Source organism: Alosa sapidissima, chromosome 18 (assembly GCF_018492685.1).
Source record: "Alosa sapidissima isolate fAloSap1 chromosome 18, fAloSap1.pri, whole genome shotgun sequence".
NCBI classification, from domain to species: Eukaryota; Metazoa; Chordata; class Actinopteri; order Clupeiformes; family Clupeidae; genus Alosa; species Alosa sapidissima.
This window is the reverse complement of record NC_055974.1, coordinates 16,608,090-16,632,442: the sequence shown is the minus strand read 5'-3', so window position 1 is coordinate 16,632,442 and position 24,353 is coordinate 16,608,090. Positions and strand designations below refer to the sequence as shown.

The following is a 24,353-nucleotide window of genomic DNA, read 5'->3' as shown; positions in this document are numbered from 1 at the left end:
TGGTGTCATAATCTCAAAAGCATTAGGAGCTGACGTGGAGCCGTAAAAGAGGTGGAATAGTAAAGAAAGAAAGAAAACTCAAAAAGAACAAAATCTGGAAGTGGTTTGTTTACATAGTAAAATGTAAAACAAGCAACAGCTTATTTGTGCTGTTGGATGCTAATTACACTAATTATCATATTTTGTGGGAGGCATATCATGGCTTTTTTTGTGGCCCCAATAATAACATTTACAATATGGGTGGGTCCTTGCATGGGCGATACATACGACAGATACACAGTAACAGCAGCACTGAAACAATGCCAGAAGCTACGTGTCTGAGAGTTTGTCATACCTTTCAGCAAGTTCAAGGCCAAGACTAAGACACCATTGCTGTTAGACGACCTAATTATAACCTTTTTCAATGAGGAAGTATTTGTGTATTATATTTACCCCAAGTATATAAGGTTGTGTTTTAATCTGGTTTCCATTTTCAAGCTGAGATTCAGTGTGGAACGCCAACTACAAGTGAGTCCAACATGCTTATTTGCCCTTGTTTAAAATGCTCTGCAGTTTTGCTTACTGTAAGGATGTTGCACTGCCTTTTTTACTGTGAGGATGTTGCACTGCCTCCAAATGTTCTGGTTTATCAAAACAGATCTAGAATCCTAAAATCTCTTCAAAGATTATTTATGAACTGTTTTAAGATCTTTCTAATTTCAATTTTTGAGACTTTAATTCTGTGAACATACTGTATTGGTCTGTATGTCTATATGGACCTAATTATTTACTTAGCTTATTTGCTTAGGTGCTATTTTTTGCTGCTATTGGCTATCGTTGCAAAACTCTACACTCTAATCCTAAAACCTTACACCAAATCAGCAAAACATTATATATGTTTTGCAAAACTCTTCAAACTCTTTTAAAAATAGTGTTTTTGTGTCAAAACAGTTCACAGAATTTTTTTTGAGAAGCACTCTAGAATCTTTGGTTAACACAACCACCTTGTGAACAAGCACACAAAGCACAACTACATGTATAGTATAAAATAAATATGCTAGATCTCGCCTTCATTCTGGTATAAGTATAAGTATAAGTATAAGTATATACTCTTTTGATCCCGTGAGGGAAATTTGGTCTCTGCATTTATCCCAATCCCCGAATTAGTCAAACACACTCAGCACACAGTGAGGTGAAGCACACACTAATCCCGAAGCAATGAGCTGCCTGCTACAGCAGCGCTCGGGGAGCAGTGAGGGGTTAGGTGCCTTGCTCAAGAGCACTTCAGCCGTTCCTACTAGTCGGGGTACGAACCAGCAACCCTCCGGTTCCGAATTTTGAAGTTCGAAATGCTAACCAGTAGGTCATGGCTGCCCCCCTAGGTCTGGCCAGAAGATTTCATCCACATCACATGAAATGTTGTGTTGTACTAGGCACCTCCTGGTCTTTCTCCTTCTCTTACTTCTTCACCTGATCATCCGCCTCCCCTCCTCCAATTCTATCCCCTCTCACTCTCTGTCCAAAATCATACTGCATTGCAATGTAGACCAAAATCTTAATAGCTTATTATAGTGCTCAAGTTCTGATTTCTGAGTGAACACATTATCTAAAAGTGTTTAAACGTATTTCAATTTGGGAACACAACTGGCAAAATTGTTTACATAACAGACACCAATGTGAATGGTTTTGCTAAGTGTGCTACAAAATTGAGTGTAATGCAGTTAATGTTCTTTCAGGTAGGCAAACACTGAGAATAGATTGACTACAAGGGATAGTTTCAGAAATGTTGCTATAAGACTCACTGTTTAAGTATTCAGAAATCTGATATTAATCTGTTTATTTGTTTTATTTATGTGTCTTGTTCAGACATTTGCAATAATGCATAAAATGTCTTGTTCAGACATTTGCAATAATGCATAAAAGCAGAAAGAAAGAAATGTTACCTGCCAAACTCTTCAAACAAGTTTTTATTGTTCAGCTACTTTCCCTACCCTATGCAAATCTGCATTTCAACATGCCTTGCTGTGAGATAAACTGCCTAAAGCAAGGGGGGGGGGGGGGGGAGTTAATAGTCAACTATGAGTTATGTAATCGCACAATGAAACAATCTTAAGAAAATAACTATATTGAATGCATTATGCTCTCTGGGCCTCATGATGATCTATTCATTCCATTCCTTTCTTATCATTCTAACAGGAAACTGGCAACAGCACGTACCACAGAGTGTCACAAAGAGAAGGCATCAACATGGCCTATGTGTGAGTAGAGTATAGAAATTATTTTATTAAAATAATGGTGTTAAAAACAACCAGAAATTATATTTTTTATTTTCTTGTTTGTTTGTGTTGCACTATGCAATAACAATATAAAACAATATAAAAGTTCCTGCAACATCCCAGCAAACAAAATAAAGTCCTGGCGACGTCCCCTAAAGGTCCCCTGGTGAACGTCACCTCCTCGACATTGTGTAGGGTTCCCTTTACGTCCCGCGGACCTCTGTTCGGGAGGTCTAAAAGACGTCCACGAGACTTTGAGAGGACGTCCTGTAATAGTCACCGCGACGTTTATATTTCCGCGATGGTAAAAAAAAAAAAAACACGAAGAGCGATTTGGTACAGTATTACATCTCAGCATTGCTAGGAGAGAGGTAGATGGAACATGAACTCGCATTATATGACTTGTTCTACAACTACGCAATCAACTTTACTCACCTCATATTTTCACGCATGTATGAAATCACGTCCTCCGAATGCATTACACTAATGATGAGTAGACATGGACATTTATACCGGGCTAGGATGTGCTGCTTATCTACGGTGTCATTTTCTTAATAAACTAATACGACGTTTTAATGGGCATATCCCGTCCCAGCACAACACATAATGTTGCAGCAACTTCGCCATAAAGTTGTCATTTGGTCACCGCAACATTACCTTCTGGCTACGTTGTTGCAACGTCACAGATACTTTGCAAGACAATGCTGTCACTTGGTACCATTAGTAACATTGCAGCGACGTCGTGTCCTGGTCATCTGATGATGTTGCAATTTGGTACCGTTAAGAACGGTGCCACAACATTGTGATTAGGTCAGCTGGTGACATTGCCATTTGGTGCTGTGGGAAACGTTTCCGCGACGTCTGCCTATGACGTTGCCATGTAGTATTGTGAGTGATGTTGCCACAATATCATGATCAGGTCAGCTGATGACGTTGTCATTTAGTATCAGGAAATGTCCCCGCGACGTCAGCCAATGACGTTGACATGTAGTATTTGGAGTGATGTTGCCACAACGTTGTAAACGGGTCAGCTGATGACGTTGCCATTTGGTTCCATGGGAAACGTCCCCGCAACGTCAGCCGATGATGCTGGCATGTAGTATTTGGAGTGATGTTGCCACAACATCGTGATTAGGTCAGCCGATGACGTTGCCATTTGGTGCTGTGGGAAATGTACCGGCGATGTCAGCCGATGACGTTGCCATGTAGTATTTGGAGTGATGTTGCCACAGTGTTGTAAACGGGTCTGCTGATGACGTTGCCATTTGATGCCGTGGGAAACGTCACCACGACATCAGCCGATGACGTTGCCATGTAGTACTGTGAGTGATGTTGACCCAACGTTGTGAACTGGTCAGCTGATGACGTTACCATTTAGTGTCATGGGAACCGTCCCCGCGACGTCAGCCGATGACGTTGCCATGTAGTATTGTGAGTGATGTAGCCACAACATTGTGAACTGGTCAGCTGATGATGTTGCCATTTGCTACCATGAAGAATGGTGCCACAACATCGTGATCAGGTCAGCATTTTACCTATTGGTCGGGGATCGAACCAGCAACCCATTGGTTTCAAGTCCTGACCAGTAGGCCATGACTGCCCCAAATTAGTTAGAAATATCCACCATAATGTATTCAGATGTATATGGGGAAATGTATTGGTAATATTTGTAAAGATATATGTACATATATATTGTAACATATATGCACAATATATGTTAAAATATATATGTATATATGAGACCATGCACATACAATGTATGCACAATACATATGTGGTGATATATACAGTATATGTACATTACATGTAACATTTAAAATATATGAGTACTTACAGTTTTTCTCAGTTGCTAAAACACTAAAATCCATTGGCTGAAGAAAGTTCTCAGTTGCTTGAACTCATTAAGCTAATTATTCAGTCTGTTGTCAATACCTTAAACCATTTCACATGGTAAAACACAATTTTTAGAAATACTTTAAACACTTATTCTCAAAACACATTCTGCACTAATGTTCATGTACTGTATCCATACTGGTAAACACAAGTGGCAAAAATGAAATAGAAATAGACATACACATGTCATCGATTAAACACAACCACTCAAAATTGATTTCACTTGTTTCAAATGATGTGACAAAACCAATATACGCCAGTTCAGAAAGCAAACAGGTTGTTGAAGGTGGGAATGAAAATGGATAGAATAAACTATGTAAGAGGACGAGTGCATATGCAAGGTGGGGGATGAGGAGGAAGGGGAGAGGATTTTTTATTGGACACTGTAGTACAGTGCATTGTAGGCTGTATACTGTACAATACTGTAAACAAATCATATGGCCCTGAACATTGTGCTTTCCATTTGTTTACTGTACTGACTGCTCAATAGATTTTGACTGGTGCAAGTTCATATCAACAAAGAACAAGAATCAAAAGGACAAGTTTGTGAGATGCAGGATACTGTAAAAATAGAGGTACAAGGAGGAGGAGGAACACAAAAATGAATGCAAAGAGCAAAGCAAAGTACTTGATGTTTCCTGTTTTGAGGCGAAAGTTTGATTTTCAAGAGGAGTCAGAGGTTTTGTAAATAGTGCTTGTAAATAGGGTTTTGTGTTTAAAGGAGAATTCCGGTGTGATATTGACCTAAAGTGTATTGAAACATGATACCGAGTGTGAACGTATGTCTCATAGCCCATCTCGGCTTGTCCCCTGCACTCCAAAATCTGGCGCTAGTTAGCCGATGCTACCAACAGCTTTTTCAATAGTGGTGCTTCGGCATCGGGCTAGCCATGCAAATAAATCACTGTTTTACACCCATTTACGAGGCTCAATGTATCTCCACACTTCATTGGTAGACTTCCGAGGGCCCTGACATTTAAAACGAGACATTGAGAACTTTGAAAAAGCACTGGTAGTTTACTTACAAGACGATTTATACAGACAGTATCTTCACGAAGTTTAGCGTTTGCAGCCATCTTGAATTTAGTCACGATAAGTCGAGCAACGAGTAAGAATGAACAGGTATGATAAGGGATCAGATTCCAAAAATAATTCAGTGGAAATGCATGGATTCCAGTTGCTGCTACTGGAAGAAACTGGAATCCATGCATTTCCACTGAATTATTTTTGGAATCTGATCCCTTATCATACCTGTTCATTCTTACTCGTTGCTCGACTTATCGTGACTAAATTCAAGATGGCTGCAAACGTTAAACTTCATGAAGATACTGTCTGTATAAATCGTCTTGTAAGTAAACTACCAGTGCTTTTTCAAAGTTCTCAATGTCTCGTTTTAAATGTCAGGGCCCTCGGAAGTCTACCAATGAAGTGTGGAGATACATTGAGCCTCGTAAATGGGTGTAAAACAGTGATTTATTTGCATGGCTAGCCCGATGCCGAAGCACCACTACTGAAAAAGCTGTTGGTAGCATCGGCTAACTAGCGCCAGATTTTGGAGTGCAGGGGACAAGTCGAGATGGGCTATGAGACATACGTTCACACTCGGTATCATGTTTCAATACACTTTAGGTCAATATCACACCGGAATTCTCCTTTAATGCTTTGAGAAAATGGAGCAAAGTTTCAGAAATTGTGTTTTAGCAATTGAAAAAAACTGTAATTGTTGTCACTTGTGTTTACCAGTATGGATGACATGTGCATTAGAGTTCAGAATGTGTTTTGAGAATGCAAATGTGTTTAGAGTTTTGCTGAAAAGTGTAAGTGGGATCTGCAAATTGAGTTTTACCATGTGAAATGGTTTAAGGTATTGACAACAGACTGAACAATTAGCTAAATGAGTTCAGGCAACTGAGAACCTTCTTCAGCCAATGGGTTTTAGTGTTTTAGCAACTGAGAAAAACTGTGAAAAACTGTAAAAAGTATTTCATAATGAGGGGGGAACTAATGTAGCCTAAGGTGTCTCTTATTTCATGTTGAGGTTTGCTTCCCAGCATGCATGCATTGTCTCGTTTATAGGCTATTATTGTTATTGATTTTGAAACAATATGGTTGAAACAGTTAAGCTTAGGCTCAACTCTTACTGATTTTTTGAACAATAAATTGAATAGTTTATTTAAAAAAAAAAAAGAAACCGTGGATGTGAAACTACTAGTTCTAACCCCGTATAAAAGTCCAGCTGACAATTCCATTGTGTATCTTGTTGGAGGACATAAGCCTGAATGGTTGAAAATCAGCTACACACATAAGGTAAGTTCATATATAGACTGTATGCAATTAATAGCAAAATGGATAACCATGAAGATGTGATCTGATGTTACATACGTTGTCTCTCTCCCACAGTAACAATAATATCACCCGGATTAAAGCATTCGCTGTGCCTACAGGTATTAATTGGCCTATGTACAAGTGCTGTAAGAAGGGTAGTTGTCATGTAGGGCACATACTATAATTTTATTATTGTTGCGGTTACGGATTGGAAAGTTACGTTGCGGTAATGTAATGAAACCTTTCACTTGCGACGTTGCCGCAATGTTGCCTGCAGTTGTTGTTAAGGACTGGCGACGTCCGTAACTTATGTTACGGTTACGAAATGGCACCTTTCAATTCCACGTTGCTACAACAATGTTGCAGATACGGATTGGCAACGTTGGGGAGTTACGTTGCGGTTACGAATTGTCACCTTTCACTTTACATGTTGTGGCAACGTTGCTGAACAGGACTGGTGGCGTCGGTAACTTACGTTACGGTTACGAAACGGCACCTTTCAATTCCACGTTGCTGCAACGTAACTTAATGTTGCAGTTACGGATTGGCAACGTTGGGGAGTGACGTTGCGGTTACGAATTCTCACCTTTCACTTTGCATGTTGTGGCAACGTTGGATACGACGTTGTGGCAATGTATTTTTGGTCATTCAGTTACATTGCAGCAATGTACTGGCAACGTAACTGTGCTAGCTGGGGTAGCATAATGTTCAAAACATCATCAGAGTAGGCCTAGGCTAGCCTAAGATAAATTGTTCAAACCATATTGTTTCAAAATATTAATAACTAATAATAGCCAAAAATACTAAAAATACGCAATGCATGCTGGGAAGCAAAACTCAACATGAAATAAAGTAGGGTACATGAAACATAACTAGAATGCATTGACGTTATATCCACTCGGTCGTTTTCTTGGACCTGTGATCAAACAGGGACAGCCTATAAATGTAAGCCTATCTTCCTGGAACATTGCAGATAAAGAAAAATGTATAGTTTTCTCTAGGCTATGAATGCTCTTTGTAGCCAACTTTAAGATTAAATAAATAAATTCCAGATGTTTCTATTCTATATCATTGTTTTATTAATAAACAGTAAGGCTCTGGTGAGGCAGAGAGCTTGCTCCTCGTCAGAAATCTCATCGGATGTGCACTCTTTGCTGTTTCCGCAAGGAGCTGCTGTAACATCGAGGACAGCTATGCGTGACACTTTTAAACGCGAGCATGCGTCAAATAAATTACAATGACATTTAAACAAGTCATGAAGAAGCAGTATCCTTAATTCTTCTGCAATGTAGAGCTAGATCGTTTTGCTTTACAAATTAAGTAGTCACTTCTGTTGCTAGACAACCCTAAACAAATGCTACAAGGTCTGTTTTTAACATTTCTCTAGTTTTATTGCATCATATTCAGCTCCAAAAGCCGGTTCAGTCCCAATTCGGCCGTGTGTGTGTTTCTGAAAATAAAACAGATAATAAGTATGTGACTACGTTAAATAAACCACTGCCTATTTAGAGCATGTTACATGCATCACGTAATGACAGTTATCTGAAGAAAAGCGCATTGTAGGCTAAGCTAGAAGCTAAGAACAGCGACTTTGCTAAAATTACACCAAGCATCACATCAGCTAACATTTTGATAAAATCCCTTCCCTAGTTTGTAATGTTATACATTAACGTTAAACTCAAAATGTATGTGCTACATAATTCAGCATGTCTGCATGAATTATGTAGCACATACATTTTGAGTTTAATGTTAACCCTTTTCCCAGTTTATGAAGTTGTGCGTCTATGAGCAAAGTAGACATATGGTTCTACTTTGCTCATAGACGCACAACTTCATAAACTGCATGATATGTTGCCTTAGACTACGGTAGGCTAATGCAGGTACTGCTAGAGACTAGATAGATACTTTAGTCATCCCCAGACGTGTAACGTTAAGTCGTGCATGGATGTGATGTCTCCGTTCTGCAGGCGGTAGCCAGAGCGCTCTCAACTCCGCTGCCATGTGTGAATAAACAAACGTCCCCCCCATGTCCCCGGTATAACGTTATTGTCGGGTCCTTAGGAGGTATTTGAAATGACCAAATGCAAATGTCATCCGAGGGACCTGACGGTGACGTCCCCAGAAAGTCCTGCACCGGACGTCACGCAATAACCAAACGATAACTTGCTCCGGACGTCAATAAGGTCACCGGAACGTCCGCTAAAGAACATGACGTTCGGGACCAATCGGGGACGTCGTGAATGTCGCCATGAGGTCCGGGGGAAATCGGGATGGGTCTTCTGCATGTTCCACGCACCAGACTCAGACAGAGAGGCGATAGAGCTTTTGCTGTAGCCTTTGGAATCAGCTGCCACCTTCCATCAGAGATGCTCTCTCCATCACTAGTTTTACATCTAGGCTCAAAACATACCCTGGTCTTTTTTATAAAAGTTCTTTGGACATACTCTGCTCTTTAAAACAAGGAAAACACTGCATTATGCACATACCACTGAGGTGTGTGTGTGTGTGTGTTAGTGTGTGTGTGTATTCAGTGAATGATAATATAATCAAATACTAATTTTAACTTGTGATTCGCCCTGATAAACATTTGTGCGCCTTTTAACCTTTCTAAACCTGATATGTTATTGTTCCTATTAGCAGCCACCATGTGAACTATGCTTCAGAACAAGTGGTACATCATCACCCTTGCGGTTCTATGTTTCAGAACAAGTGGTACATCATCCCCTTTGCGATTCTTGGTGCAAAAGAAAATTCAGATAAGGCTTGGACCCCCAATAGCCTACCGACTGCCAACAGAGAAGAGATACCTGGATGAGAATCCAATGGTCCAAAGATGGACATTTGGTGAGAGAGACATGAGGAAAATGAACAAAACCATTCTCCTGGTGGAGAAGACTGGTACAGGGAAAACCAGCATCATCAACACTTTGGTCAACTACCTCCTGGGCATAAAGTGGGAGGATAAAGTTTGGTTTGATATCACAGAGGAGGTGAAACTGTCTGAAACCAAAACAACCAACATCACAGTTTACGAGGTCTTTGTGGAGGAGAACCCCATCTGCCTGACCATTATTGACACACCTGGGTATGGTTATACGAGAGGGATGGAGTATGACCTTCTGATAGCCGAGAATCTGAACAAGCTGTTCAGATCTGAGGATGAGGTCCGTGGCATCGATGCCATGGGACTTGTGGTGAGGTCCACTCAGAACCGACAGCCTCTCAGCGCTACATCTTTGACGCAATTCTGTCACTTTTCGGGAAAGACTTGGAGAAAAACATAGTGCTTTTTGTCACACATTCAAATGGGAAGTCCCCCAAAAATGTACTTGCTGCCATTTCTGAAGGGAATATTCTGTGTGCCAAAACCAACAGAACCAACCTGAGCACTTCTTGGAGGAAAATTGCAGGAATTCCAGGAAAATTGCCACTTCCCAAGATGTTCAGAAATGTTATAATGGTGTAAAGCCATGAAGAAGAAGTACTGCACTGTGTGTACTGGCAAGTGCCACTACACTAAGCACAAAAAGGAGGCCAAGATGTACATCCGAGACAAGGAAGGTGATTAAAATCAATGAAGAGCTCAAAACAAAGTACGAGGAGGAATATCACGAGAAAGTGGAGCTGAAGAACCAAGTCGAAAGCGAGCTCGATGCCCTGCAAGAGGAGAAGGCACAGCTGATGGAGGAGGCCTACCAGAGCATCCTCACCCTGGAGAGGATCGCCCTCAAGAGCGACTCCCTCTCCACACTGCTCCATTTGGACTTCATTATCGACATCCTGAAGGAAGCCGGAAACTCAGAGAAAGTCCAGTCGCTACAGGAGCTGAAGACCACTGAGGAGGCCAACGACGCTGCCATGGTCTACTTAAGGGTAGGCTTGGGAAGAGCAGATAGGGGTGCCCAAGCAGCCAGCCATGATGCAAACTTCCCTGAGCAAGAGCAAGGCAAGAATATTGTGTTTGACAACATAGCCCAAATGAAACCAAAACCCTATGAGATCATCAGTGCAGATTAAATATCTTTGAGACACTCACTCAAATAAAAACACAACAATAGTATGGCTAGAAAGGATCAAGAACAAATCCCCTTCCAGTGACTGAACTGAAAATGGCAGAAAATAATAGCAAAAAAGTTACATAAACACATTTCTTCCTCTTGATTAGATATGTCTCAATGAAACAAAACATTATTTTAATGAAAAAAATGTGTATTGTTATATTATCCACTACAATTCGATGGCAGTGAAAACCCAGAGTAACAGACATGTCACTAATATTTGTTATAATGACATCCAAACACTACACTACTCAGGAAGGAAAGTAACAAATCTGGACTTTACCCGTTTCAGTGTTTGAAATGACTTATGGTGCTTTTCTTCCCTAACAGCTCATGTCCAGCCTAGTGTCCTTGAAGCCTTGGCCTAAATTAAGGCAAAGCCATACGAGACCCGCAGTGCAAGTAAAATGAAGCCTGTCCGTACCCTGACCCAAAGCAAACTGAGCAAGATCATGGCCAAGATGGACCAAGAACCCGTCTCCATGTGACTGTCATGTTTATAAATTATGTAAAATATGATGTGTATAAGAGAATACATAGAGTAATTGTTATTGCTATGTTTGCTGCTCCGGTGCAAACTTTTTCAGTCATGACTGTCAGTCATGACCTGTTAATGAAATGATGCACCAAGGGGTATGTGTGTGTGTGTGTGTGTGTGTGTGTGTGTGTGTGTGTGTGTGTGTATGATTGTCTGACAGGAGGATATTTCAAAGAGGTGAAATGTTAGCAGATTTTACAAACTACACTAGCATAGCATAGGTAGCATTAACCAGAGCAATGTTAGCGAATGCAAGTCACTCACTGAGGGACCCCTTATTCAGGATTTACATACAGTACAGGCCAAAAGTTTGGACACACCTTCTTATTCAATGTGTTTCCTTTATTTTCATGACTATTTACATTGTACATTAATCAAAACTATTAATGAACACATGTGGAATTATCTACCTAACAAAAACGTGTGAAATTACTGAAAACATGTCTTATATTCTAGTTTCTTCAAAGTTGCTATTTTTGTTTAATTTAATACCATATTCAGCAAGCCATAACTTGACAAATATTCATCTGTGGGCCAAATAACTTTGCATTCATTCATAGTTTTGATGCCTTCAGTGAGAATCTACAATGTAAATAGTCATGAAAATAAAGAAAACTCATTGAAATGAGAAGGTGTGTCCAAACTTTTGGCCTGTACTGTACTTAAAGTATTGAGTATACTTCTCTGGATAAAGCTGAACCATACCGTTGTGTGTATTGGTGTCTCCAAAGTGTACTTTTGCTGTTGTGGATACATACAGTACATCTCTCAGAAGCACAAGCTGTGTCACCTGTCTCTCTGTGTCACCTGTCTCTCTTGTAGTTGTAAACCTTGCCCTTTTTTTGCCCTGAAAGGAAACATGTGTGCTCACAAAAACAGGGCTACTTCAATAATCGCCATTAAAAGTGTCTTTCAGCTAAAATTGACTGACCCATGGGTGTGTATGTGTGTCAAGATGTGTCTCTCTGAGGTATGTAAATCTATGGCAGATATTTTGTAGAGGTTTAAATAATTTCTCCTTGGAAGCTGTGGTGCAAGCGGCCGAGGCTTCTGTACCACATGAGGACCTCGGTTTGTATCCAACCCCACAGCCATTTACTGACTCACCCCATCTCTCTCTGTCTCACTCTTCCTGCAACTCTTCACTGTCATTTCTGAATAATGGCAAAACATCTGCTCTGATCATAACCCACAGGGTTCCCACAGGTAATTTGGAATCCTTAATAGTTTTTGAATTTGAGACACATAAATCAAGCCCTTTGTAAGTTTTTTTTTGCAAATAGACATTCAAAGTCCTTGAGTTTGTCTGAAAAGACTGGGGTCGCTATCATCACTGTAACACAACCCAGTTTAGAATGTCTGTATGTGAGTTGTGAAAGGATAGATAGATAGATAGATAGATACTTTATTGATCCCCAAGGGGAATGTAGCCTACGTGAGTCGTAAAGCTTAGTTCACGTCATAAAAATTCTATCTAACCTGTAAGGTTGCAGCCTCTAATATAGTGTTTTTAAGAGAGTATGAGGACCCTCTTAATATTGTGAGCGTGTAGAAGGCAAAGGCTGGAGCGTGAACCAAATAATGATGCAAACAAATATTTAGAAAAAACACATTGGGAGTCATAGGTAAACAAGAAGAGGCAAACAATCAATCAATCACACCAACAAGGAAGAAATTAGGTGTCTGCTCATTCAGGGCTATCCAGTGTTTGTGTGTGCTGCTATTTTGAAGTATGTAGGTCTATTACCAGTGGTTAAAGTCGGATTTGGCAGGTGAGGGAACCCTAAAATCCAGAGTCAGTGCAACGGGGAAAAATGACTCACCGTTGGACAACATATTGAGTATCGTGGTGTAGCAATACTTTTTGGACAAGAATTGCTAGCTTCACCTCTGTACATGTGAAAAATTAACTCACTATTTATTTTAACAATATCATTGCACTATATTGTTGATATGAAAGAATATACTTATTATTAATTTATCTGAGGTGGCGGAACTGCGTTCCTCCCCGTTCCCCCCCATTTTAACTCCTGTCTATTTCCAATTCTTAACAACAGTGTCACTTACAAAAACATGTTCAAGGAACAAGGAAGCACATCTTTGTCTGGCATACAGCCTCTGAGAAACCTGTTGAACGTGTGCTCAAATGAGGAGAATTCCCCAAACACATTCCTCTTTCTCCATCTTGGGTAGCACTTGTAAAGCACCACTACTCTGCTGGAAACTGGACTCACAGATAATCAGTTTCACTTATAATTGCAACTAAATAAGCATTGAATTCTACAAGTACAAATATAATAATTTACATAATTCCGGCTGAAATGCATGGAAAAACAGTATATCTGTTAGTCTTAAGGCTTTTTATTTAATCTGATGGCATCACAGTAATTTGGCCTTTTCAAATGCTACAGCACAGACAAGTTTGCGAAGGCACAGTGCCAATAGACATTCTCTTTGGCAAGTTGCCAAATTCTCAAGTTGCAAACCTTGCCCTATCTTTTGCCCTGAAAGGAAACATGTGTGTGCACGCACAAACAGGGCTACTTCAAGAATCTCCATTAAGAGTGCTACTGTTCACTGGGTGTTTGACTAGGATTATTATCACTGAGTTACACTTTTTTAATCTGGGAAAGTCTCAGCTAAATTCTGACCCATGGGTTGTGTGTATGTGTGTCACAACATCCTGGGTGTGATTTTGTGCTGCTTTGTGATTGACTGTTAAAGGCCATTTGTCCCTGTCCCTGCCTGAACTATACTGCTCAAAAAAATTAAGGGAACACTTCAATCATACACTGGATCGGTACTTTTTTTACTTGTGCTCTTTTTGGTTCTGAGCACAAGTAAAACTTTTGAGGCGAGTGTTTTATTTTGTAAGAACTGTCAGACATTCTGTGAATGTAGTTTGAGAATAGAGAAAAGGGTGGAAGGTTTAAAAAAAAATGTGTTTTAACAATTGTGGATCCCTTAATTTTTTTGAGCAGTGTATTATTTGACATAGTCCGAAATTCTGCGGTTTGTGGTAAGATCCTCATTACCCAGTCTTCAGAGCACTCTTCAGGGTGAGTATATTGTTCCTTGTAGTCCTATTGCTGTCCTTAACTGGGCAAAAGGGGATTCTGTGAATAAGTCATTCTAAACTCATTCTTGTCATTCTAAACAGAATAGACAGAACAGGCACCGTCTGAGAGTGTAATGGCTTGTTCTTTACGGCTCGGGCGTTACAGCTCTACCGAGTGTTAACTATTTGGGTGTTAATTACTCTACGAAGGGGGACTATCGGGCCCTATTGGTTGCCCATTTTTGGCCCTGAAAACGGTATGGTAAGTATGTTCTAGACATGGGGATAAACCAACAGGAAGATGACTTAGAAGAGTGGAGGAGAGGCCCAATTAAGTGTAATTCAAGTTAGCATTACTGATTTGGTCAATTTGCTCTGTTTGATAAGACCATATATATAGGCTACTATAATCCATTGCTTGTAGATGAGGACACGTAGATGCAGATCTACGCCTTATTGACCTCACTATGCCATGTTACCTCACTACATATCAACGGGCAAATACCAGAGGCTGAATTAGTGAGCCTGGAATAGAATCTGTTGCTGTGATTAAATATGTGCCTGCTGCATAACTTTAAGGTAGAATTTTTGCATTCCAGATCATGAGCAGGTTGTGAGTGATCAGAGCAGCTTAGGGGCAGCATGTTCTTGTGTGTGCATCCATGCATGTGCTGCTGGCCAAGTATGATTGCATCAATGCAGCAGGTGGAGGAATAGTGTGCCTCCAGAATTTGTGCAAGTGAGGTCGATGTTTTGAGCGATGGCCAAGATTGTGTTGTGCTTGCTGCTGGGCTCAGCAAATATAGCTATGATTTATGGTGCACTGTGATCAAGTTTGACGTGGTTGAACTACAAAGTGGAACACACGAGCACACGAGAGAGGCGAGGTCATCTGCGTTGCGCTTGCTTGGTGCAGCGACGGCCATTCATGCGTCACGCAAGCCATTGAGAACGATGGGTGTCAGGGCTCAGTGGAGCTGCAGCATTTCTTAAATCTTCTACCGTTAAATATGTATCTGTATGTGCATATATGTATCTGTGGATTGTGGATTTAATCGGTCGAAGTTGACTCCATGTCATGGTGTCTCACGTAACTCAAAGCCAAGCAAGCTGAGGACAGGCGCTCTCTCTGCTCCATCGTCGTTATGGTAACCAAACAAGTCTTCTTCTGTCTAGGTTTGTTTCTAGGTTTAAGTGTTGTTCTTCTATGTGGTCCACCTACTGGAGGGGAGTGTTTACAGCAGTTCCGTTTCACACATGCGCAGTCTACGCGTCACTTTGACGTGCGGTCTTAAATTTCGGTCGACTCAAAGACGCGACGCATGCTGTAAAAATGACGCAATTCTCGTCACGCGCTCACCAGTGCCGCGTGTGCGGGACGCAGTTGGTCCAGGAGCTCATCCCTAATGACAGAAAATGGCATCTGGCGACTAGTGACAAATCTGGCGACTTCTCGCAACGATGGCAAACTCTGTTTCGTTAACTAACCACTCGGTGAGTTGCACAGTTTTGAAAATAAACGTTTAGGGTTGTTTTAAGGACATGTTTGGGTATGCCCATAGCCAGCCACTCTGAAGGGTGAGTCTCACAAAGCCTGTTAAACTGACATGAAAATATTATTGACCTAATTTCATTGTTTTTTTACTTTAGGGGCTAAAATAGAATGTGGACTGTAGCCTAGAAATCTAGACGCACCCTAGCTGCCAGGGCTAGTCTAGTAACTCTCCGTTGGCTTGTGAGCTGGAAAAATTAAACTTCTATCAGGCCAATCAAATCGTGTATAGAGACGTTAGGCGGGCTTAACATAATGACTGATGGCAGAGTTGCAACGGTTTGGCTTGAATTCCCTGCTACTTGAAAACAAAGATGGATGTTGCTGTTGGCGAACAGCGTGACACAAGCTTTTTTTAAGTACGCAAAAGTTTGAACTAGCCAACTAGCTCCGCTGGTGGGAAAACGCATGGGACTCATAGCGCTGTCCTATTGCGTGCAGAGGGAATTTGAAAGACAACCGATTATCCCGCCTCTCGGACTGAGCACTGCCAATGGTGAGTGCCCAGACCTTACATTTGTGGATGTGGACTGTTATTTTTTAATAAAATAATTATAGTAAAATAATTGAATACAAGTCTATTCCAATGTAATTGTGGCATGATCCAGAATTATTCTCATTATGGTAAATGAAGAAGTGAAACCATAAATTAGGAAAAAAATTGCAGACTTTTTTTTCCATTTACCGAAATGAGCACATCAAATGAACAGTGCAGTGCGTTAAAATTAATGTTTTACATATTTTTTATTCTATTTTAAATTAATTATGTCTCATTACCAATATATGTCATGTATTGTAGAGTTTTCAGGAGTCAGGAACATATTAAAACATAATGAACAAAACCATGTCTAAGAAATTGAATCTTTACAATATCTATACATTTGAATGCATAACGGTAATGAAAAGTGCATTGCGTACCCCTGACCTCGATTTGCGCCACCCTCACCATCTGTTACAGAATAAAGAATACATGCCCAAAAATGTAATTTGTAACGTATTCCGTTACGTTACTCAATCTAAGTAACGTATGCAGCCTACCTCCAAAATGTACACCTCACTGGACTCCTCATTGATAATAACAACATCTGCATGTGTAAATTAATATTATTTGCTCGTGAAGATGTTTCCCTGAGCTCTCGATATTTGGCACTAAAATAACGCCATAAGCCCTTTCACAGCTCAGGGTGATCAATACAGAGGTACTGTATGTTTGTAACCTACATATTTATGTTCTTACAAACTTTTAGCATGATCTTCAAATTCATTGTGATGCTATATGGGCCTCATGCAAATGAAAGATTAATGTCATAATGCCATTTTATAGTTTTGAACACACTGTGAAACAAAAGAGACATTTTCCCGTTAGGCTACAACTTTGCTGATAACATTTCAAATAGATGCCAGTTACGGCATTAGCAAGCTTTTTGTGTAAACTAGGCTGTTGATGTTGTTTCATAGCCTTTTGCTTGTGTGTGGTTATTCCTAGATTTTGACAACAGCATCTATTGCTTTAAAGTAGGCTGCTTGGCATATGGGCCACGCAAGCTGTCAAACAGATCTGCTAGCCTATATGGTGCACTCCTCTGCTTTAAGCTTACATCTTGAAATGTTTATGTTAGCTAACTGTATATGATGTGGTGCTATCAGAGCAAGACGTTAGAGATGACTCATGACATGCAGCGATGTCTTTTATTTTTCTTTCTGATGTCTTTTATTTGTATTGGAAAAAATAAAAAATAAACATTTTAGATTTAAGTGGCACCAAAATAATGTCCCAGTTGTGGGGGTGGCCAGTGAGTGACCTGTGGTGGTGGCCATGGCTACCACTGGCTACCCCGTGGCTCCGACTCTGTATGAATTAATGGAATGTTCATGTTGGATAATTCAATGCAATATGCAGAGTGATTACTAGCAATAAAAAGTCTTTAGTGGGTTTGTGGTTGGATACCCCACTCCTGATTCCTAACTCATGGAATGCCTCATGTTTGTAAATCATTTGTTTGAATTTGGGTACACTTAAGTTGCATTAAATGTACTATATAAATAAATTGATTTGACTTGACATATTCCAGTTTTTTACAACTGTTTACACACATTTTCAAAACTATGTGTCTAACTCTACACACAAAACCCACAATTTCTCACCAGAATCCAAATCCAAAATGTCTCAAATATCCAGCAAAATGTCACAAGCAATATTGAAACCAAAAACTAGTGATTTTTTGCCAAATAATTTGCTGTTGTGAATACAATATTTTACAGCCAACAAGAAAAAAAGGAGGGGGCAGCAACAAACGTGTTTATTCCTAAGGCATTTCCAGAGGCACAGGAAACAACATTGAGCTAATGGTAATTTGGGGACAAAAGACAAGTTTTACGTAAAGTCAAGTTTTTGTAGAACATTATGCTAAAGTCCAATTAATTTTCATTTCAAAGTATCTGCATTGGTTCTGGACATTTCATCTGAAAATCTGATTGAAATCAGATTGAAAAGGTATATACCTAAATTTATATAAATATCTATTCATAGGACTATACTAAGGCAATGATCGGATGGTGTTCAGTAAAGTAATGAGTGTTTGTACATTAAGGAGAGAGTGAATAAGTGGTGAATTGTGGCATTTTGATAGCCTGTGTATGAAAAGCGTAAAGTTACTTTCTGTTAGATTTTTTTTGTGTGTTAGGTAGAAAATTGTGTGTGGTGTATTGCAAACATAGGACATTGAACATTGAATTAGAAATATAGCTGCAAGCAGCAATGAGGGGGGCCAAGCAGTTGAGCAGGAGTTGTCATGGTAACACAATGTTGCTACATTATACACACACCTAATTAACCTCCCATCCGACCCACCACACACATATACACAGATAAACCTCCGTGTATATACATGTGCATACCTCAAACATCACCAAATGTATTGTGTGTCCTCAGGTTGTAGTCATGAGACCACATACCAAGTTTGGTGTCAATACGAGAAAGTGTTGATAATTATAGCGCCCCTAGTGTTCAAAGGTCACTAAATATATTGATCTTCAGGATGTGGTCCCGAGTCTATGTACCAAATTTGGTGTTGAAGTTTTGCAAATTATAGCACCCCTAGTGGTGAAAGGTTGCTAACATTATTGTGTGTCCTCAGGATGTGGTCTTGAGTCCATGAACCAAGTTTGGTTTTGATACGTGAAAGCATTGCTGAGATATGACCTAAACTTCTGTTACTCTAGCGCCGCTCTAGTGGTTGAAAGTCACCAAATTTATTTTGTGTCCTAAGGTCCCAAGTCCATTTACTAAGTTTGGTTTCGATACGTGAAAGCATTGCTGAAATATGAGCCCACTTCCTGTGATTATAGCGCCCTCCTAGTGGTCAAAGGTCATTAAATTTATTGAGCCTCCTCCTTATTGGGTCCTGACCCCATGTACTGACTTTGTTTTTTTTTATGTCAAAGCGTTGCTGAAACATGACTATACTTCCTGTGATTATAGCACCACACAGTGGTCAAAATGTACCAAATGTCTTGGGCGTCCTCCTAATTGGCTTGTGAGTCCATATACCGAGTTTGGTTTTGATAAGTGAAAGCCTTGCTGAGATATCACTTCACTTCCTGTTTGGCGGCTTTACCGCCAAACTTAATTGGTCGTCACAGGAAACGGGTTTTGAATATAGGTCCAAAAAGCAATATGTTTGTGAATCATGGTATGACGATCATCTGCGTCAAGTTTCGTGACAATCGGATAAAATTTGTGACCTGTGAAAACTTTTAAGGGTTTTTGATTAAATCCAATATGGCAGCCGGATCAATTATGTTGACGTCACAAATTCACATCTGTCGGATTTAGGACCTCCCACAGTATTAACAGACACCACTAGTAGGTTTTAATTCCAAACACATCACCCGTTACAGGCTTTGCCACCAAACTTGATTGGTCGTGACGGCCGACAGGTTTTGAATATGGCTCCAAAAAGCAATGCCTTTATGAGTCATGGTCTGACGATGATCTATGTCAAGTTTCGTGAAAATCGGACACATTTTGTGACCTGTGAAAACTTTTAAGTGTTTTTGATGAAATCCAATATGGCGTAAGGTCCAATATGGTGGAAATCATGGGGTGCGTTGAGTTCGACTTCATCCAAGGATTCCAAATATACCTCAATGTGTACGGTTGAAACGTTAACCGAATAGATGTAATGCAAAATTTAACACAATGGTTGCGCTAGAGCACTTGACATGAAACTTAGTGAAATTAATCATATTACTGTACCGAATCAATGTGCCAAATTTCCCAACTTTTTACTGTATGGTTCAATGGCAAATGAGCGTTTCGTTATAATATTAAGAAAACGTAGAATCACTGTGGGTTGCCTCGCAGCTTCGCTGCTTGGCCCCCAATTAGAGTATGGTTTTGCAGATTTGGTGTGGGGTTAAGGTTTAAAATACATGTTTAGAAAATTGTGTGACAAAGATGTAATGTGTACTGAGAGAAAGTGGAATAGAACATTATGTTCAATATTCCAATATGTGGTTTAATGTTCTGCATTATGTCCTTCTCATTAGTGGGTCACTTTGACACTAAAAGTATGATTCTATGTAATGACTGTACGATTTCTGTACTGTCCCTGTGTATATCTGTGTGAGTGACTGTATTTAGAGATAAGCCGGAATATTATGACTTTGCAGTGTTTCACTGTTCTGTATGGCTGTGTCAGTAGCTATCTGCTCTGGATTGCCAGGTTGCCACTAATCAGAGTCTGATTCAGTGTATAGTCCACGTGAGATGGGATGACCAACGCCATCTCCCGTCAGCCTGGAAGGATACTTAAACCCTAACTATTTCCTTGTCTAGTTAGAGCAGCTGATGGATCTTTAGGTGAAGTCATGCTGTTTCTCCCTTGATGCGCATCATTGTAAATAAACTCTGTTCCTGATTTTTCATACTATTGGTCTGACTGGGTCTCTATTAATCTGTGGTATCAAAATTACCATCAGTTTGCAGTTGAAAAAAAACTGAAATCGTGTGTCACCCTATTTTCATTTCACCCATTCAACAGGCGACAAGGGTTCCATTATGTAAATGTAGGCTGTTGTTGGGTTGTTTGACCACTAGATGGAGGTGTTTGAACAAATAACTCCCCAAACACCACCATATTATTATTTATTTACAATAAGCTTACCTCTGGTGAAAACCAAAGCAAAAGGAAGAATAGATTTGCAAATAACGTAAATGTGTAAACAGCTATTATGTGTAATAAACCTAACTATCTGATGCCTATCTTAGATTTCTTAGATTTATATGATTTTGCAAAACCAATTGCTGAGGGTTTAATAAGACGATTTTCTTTAGATAAATGTGTCATGTCCTAGCTTGTCAAGAGTTTACACAAATAGTATACAGTATAATATCATTAGTAAGTGTAACAATAGCTTTCAAAACATTTGTCACAGTAGATTACAAGCATGTCACATCTGATGAACTATTGTGTCTTCCACAAAACTGAGATAAGTTATGACAACTACAACTAGTGGCATCTCGACACCGATTTGCCATGGGACTAACAACAGTAAAGACATCTCGCCTCCATGTTTATTGCAAGGGATTGGTTACTCTTCTGGCTCAAGTGCATTAGCTGGGACGATTTTTGAAATTTCCCACAAGGACTTCATGTGAATGTTTATTTATCTTCCTTGTGGATGTGGGTTGAGGGCCTTAGAGTGGATGCTGTGGCTCAGTTGGTGATGACGTTTATTAGCAAGTATTTCAATATTATTATTAACATTTAGTAATTATTGCATAAAATTGGCCACAACATCTTGAACAAAGATCAGAGGTTCTAATCAGACTCACACTGATTATACAAGGCTCCTCTGAGATTATATAAAACCTTTATTAGAAATTATGAACTGATAAATAGTGATCATTACGACCAGAAAAACTAACCAGGTGATTCCTATTAATTTGATTTTCCTTTTAAAAGTTTCTTATAAGAAGGAAATATCAATTATCAACAATGACAAGCCAGCTGGAACCTGTCGCTTTCTCTCCCTCTCGTGCACACTGAGACGCGTTCCCAATTAAATGGAGTAGCATAACTCTGGCATAACGTTCAAGTTAGATCTGCTGCAAAAGAGATAACAAAGAGTTTCATGTCTATGTAACATGATGTTTTGGCATTGACATTGTAAACAATCTCTAAAAAGAGTTTGCAGTAAAGCTAACCAATGTTGTTTCTATCGCAGGAAAAAATAGGGAGCAGCCTGATAACCTAATTAAATGCTCGGCGGGCCGGATCCCTAGTTTGCCCACCCCTAAGTAAACTGAAAATACAGACACTTGATACCTTGATCCAGGATGTGTTGGTACAGGATTTTGCCTTGTAACATTCTAACAGCGGAGCGTTCTAATGAAACAATGTTTTTATTGGTGAGCCAAGTGGAGTTCATGGGTAGCTAGGGGTCAAACAGCACATACTCTTGTACATGCAATGGTTGTTCCTTCCTGCATGTGCTTTGCCCATGGGCCTGTTTCTGTTTGATATTGCTTAAGATTTTCCTGCTCAGTCTGCATTTATGCTGCAAATTTGCACAACATTTGTTACTGTATATAACACAAGGCCCAGGCCAAGCAATACTACTCAACACAGATCAATGGAGTTGGAATAGTTACAAACTCAATTCAGGAACTCAAGTTAAACAAACAATGAATAATTACACTCAACTTCATTTTAAGGATATTTTCCAACCTGGGCTGTTCTAATGGACATTAACTAGAACTTGAGTTCAACTTAAAACTGTGGCCACTGAGGGGCATCGGTCAGAATGTGCACACCAAAATGTTCTTCCAACAGGTTTATTGCAGAAATCCACAGATGGCTAGTTAGTTAGTTAGTTTATTAGTTGTCCCCTTAGGGAAATTCTTTTTCACATTTTCCATACCGCTTTTCATCCTACATGGTCACAGGCACAGGATGGCACATACATGGTCACACAGACATAGGAATGACACATAGGGGCCTACAGACATACTGACTCCTGTATCCGTAGGAGTCGATTGCCAAGTGTGCTCTGGAAATTCACAATTTCGTCGCCGTTTAAAAAAAAAAAAAAAAACATAGTCCAGTATTTCTTTTGAAATTGAAATGAAGTTGTATGGACTGGACTATGTTTTTTTTTTTTTTTTAAACGGCGACGAAATTGTGGCAATCGACTCCTACGGACTTTCCCCTAAAGTAGGCAGCAAAGATGGCAACATTTCCGGAAAGGTACTGGCTTGATGAAATTCATTCTGGACTCTCTATCCGACCACATAAAGACCTCGGGATACTTCGGTTTGGCTTTAGGGACCCTCTACTCACTACCACGTAAGTGTAATGTTGTTTGGAACTGTAGAAGAGGTATAAAAATAGCGTTTTGTAGCAGCGAAATAATATGCCCTTCTCACTTCCACGCTAACGAGTTTTGACTAAAAACGGTAACATGAACTTTCTCAAAACACATCCGAATGACATGATTTGGATGTCAACTCAACGTATGTACTCCCAATCATCCGTAAATTGATCTAAAGTGCATTTTACTCCGGATAATTCCTTTAAGATAACTAACACCAAGGGCAAATCATTTTTTACAGTGATAGTGGGCGGTTGGGGATATAATATCTTGATCATTGAATTAAGATGGGAGCAGATCCAGTCAGTGCCCTATAGGCCAAAGTATGGGTGAAGGATGAGACAGGATGGCAGCCACTCTAGACCACTCTTCCAGAGACTCCCCACAGCTGTTATGAACAACAATTGTGGCTGCAAAAAAGGGTGTATGGGTTGCAGGTGCAAAAAGGCGGACCTCAAGTGCACTGATCTTTGCTCTTGCTCAGGAGACTGTTAGCCTGGACATACACAGCCATCGAGACATGACATTAAAAAAGGAAAACATTGTTGAGACAAATGCTTGTGTGGTGTTTTTAAAGGGGTTCCTTATTAAATTTCTCTTTATCATATTATTTACCATATACCATTCCACTATGTATCTATCTATCTATAGGCATAATAGCAGTATAGGATATAGGTGAAAAAATAAATCACATTTGTATGTGATTAGAATGTTGCCAATTAAAGGTTTCATTTGATACTATCATAATGAACTCAAGCAAGGCTCTATGCACGTCAGTAGAACGTTCGCTGTGGTGTCAAATGATACGGGTACGCTACTTCCGCCAGCTTCCGGTACGTTCTGTTTACAATGGCGGACTCTGGCAGACAGGCGAAATAATGATGGGACCGCAGGCCAAGAAATTTGCTTTTCAAAAACAACAGAAGCAGTACCATGAACACTGTTGTGTTCCGGAGTGCACTGCGTCTTCAACATATAGCGCTGGACTCAGTTTTCATGCTTTTCCACGAGACGAAACTCTGAGGCGACGATGGCTAGTAATTCGGCGGGATCAGTTTGTTTTGACTTCACACAGCAAAGTGTGCAGCCATCACTTTCTCCCCGGGAACATATCTGAGGCTAAATCAGAAGGTGGGAAAAGACGTTTGAAGAAGGGAGTTGTCCCTGTGTTGTTTAAATGGAACAACTTCAAAATCCCCCACCAAGAGCCAGTGTGTGGGACCGTATTGTCAGACCGGAGTCCTTTGACGAGCTCTCTGATGAACAACCTATGGAGTGCACTGCAGTGGTGGACCAC

General features: G+C 40.0%; 1 long non-coding RNA gene and 1 pseudogene across 1 annotated transcript; one reads left to right on the top strand and one right to left on the bottom strand.

The window, feature by feature from the left end:
* The first annotated feature begins 8,739 nt into the window (after positions 1–8,739).
* On the top strand, positions 8,740–11,157 carry LOC121689502 (annotated as a pseudogene).
* A 1,321-nt stretch (positions 11,158–12,478) lies between these two features.
* LOC121689533 lies at positions 12,479–23,556 on the bottom strand. Its single transcript, XR_006024812.1, has 3 exons — positions 23,546–23,556; positions 23,153–23,155; positions 12,479–13,173 (listed from the first exon to the last, which is right to left on the bottom strand). It is a non-coding gene; the product is annotated as an uncharacterized LOC121689533 (long non-coding RNA).
* Between the last annotated feature and the right edge of the window lie 797 nt (positions 23,557–24,353).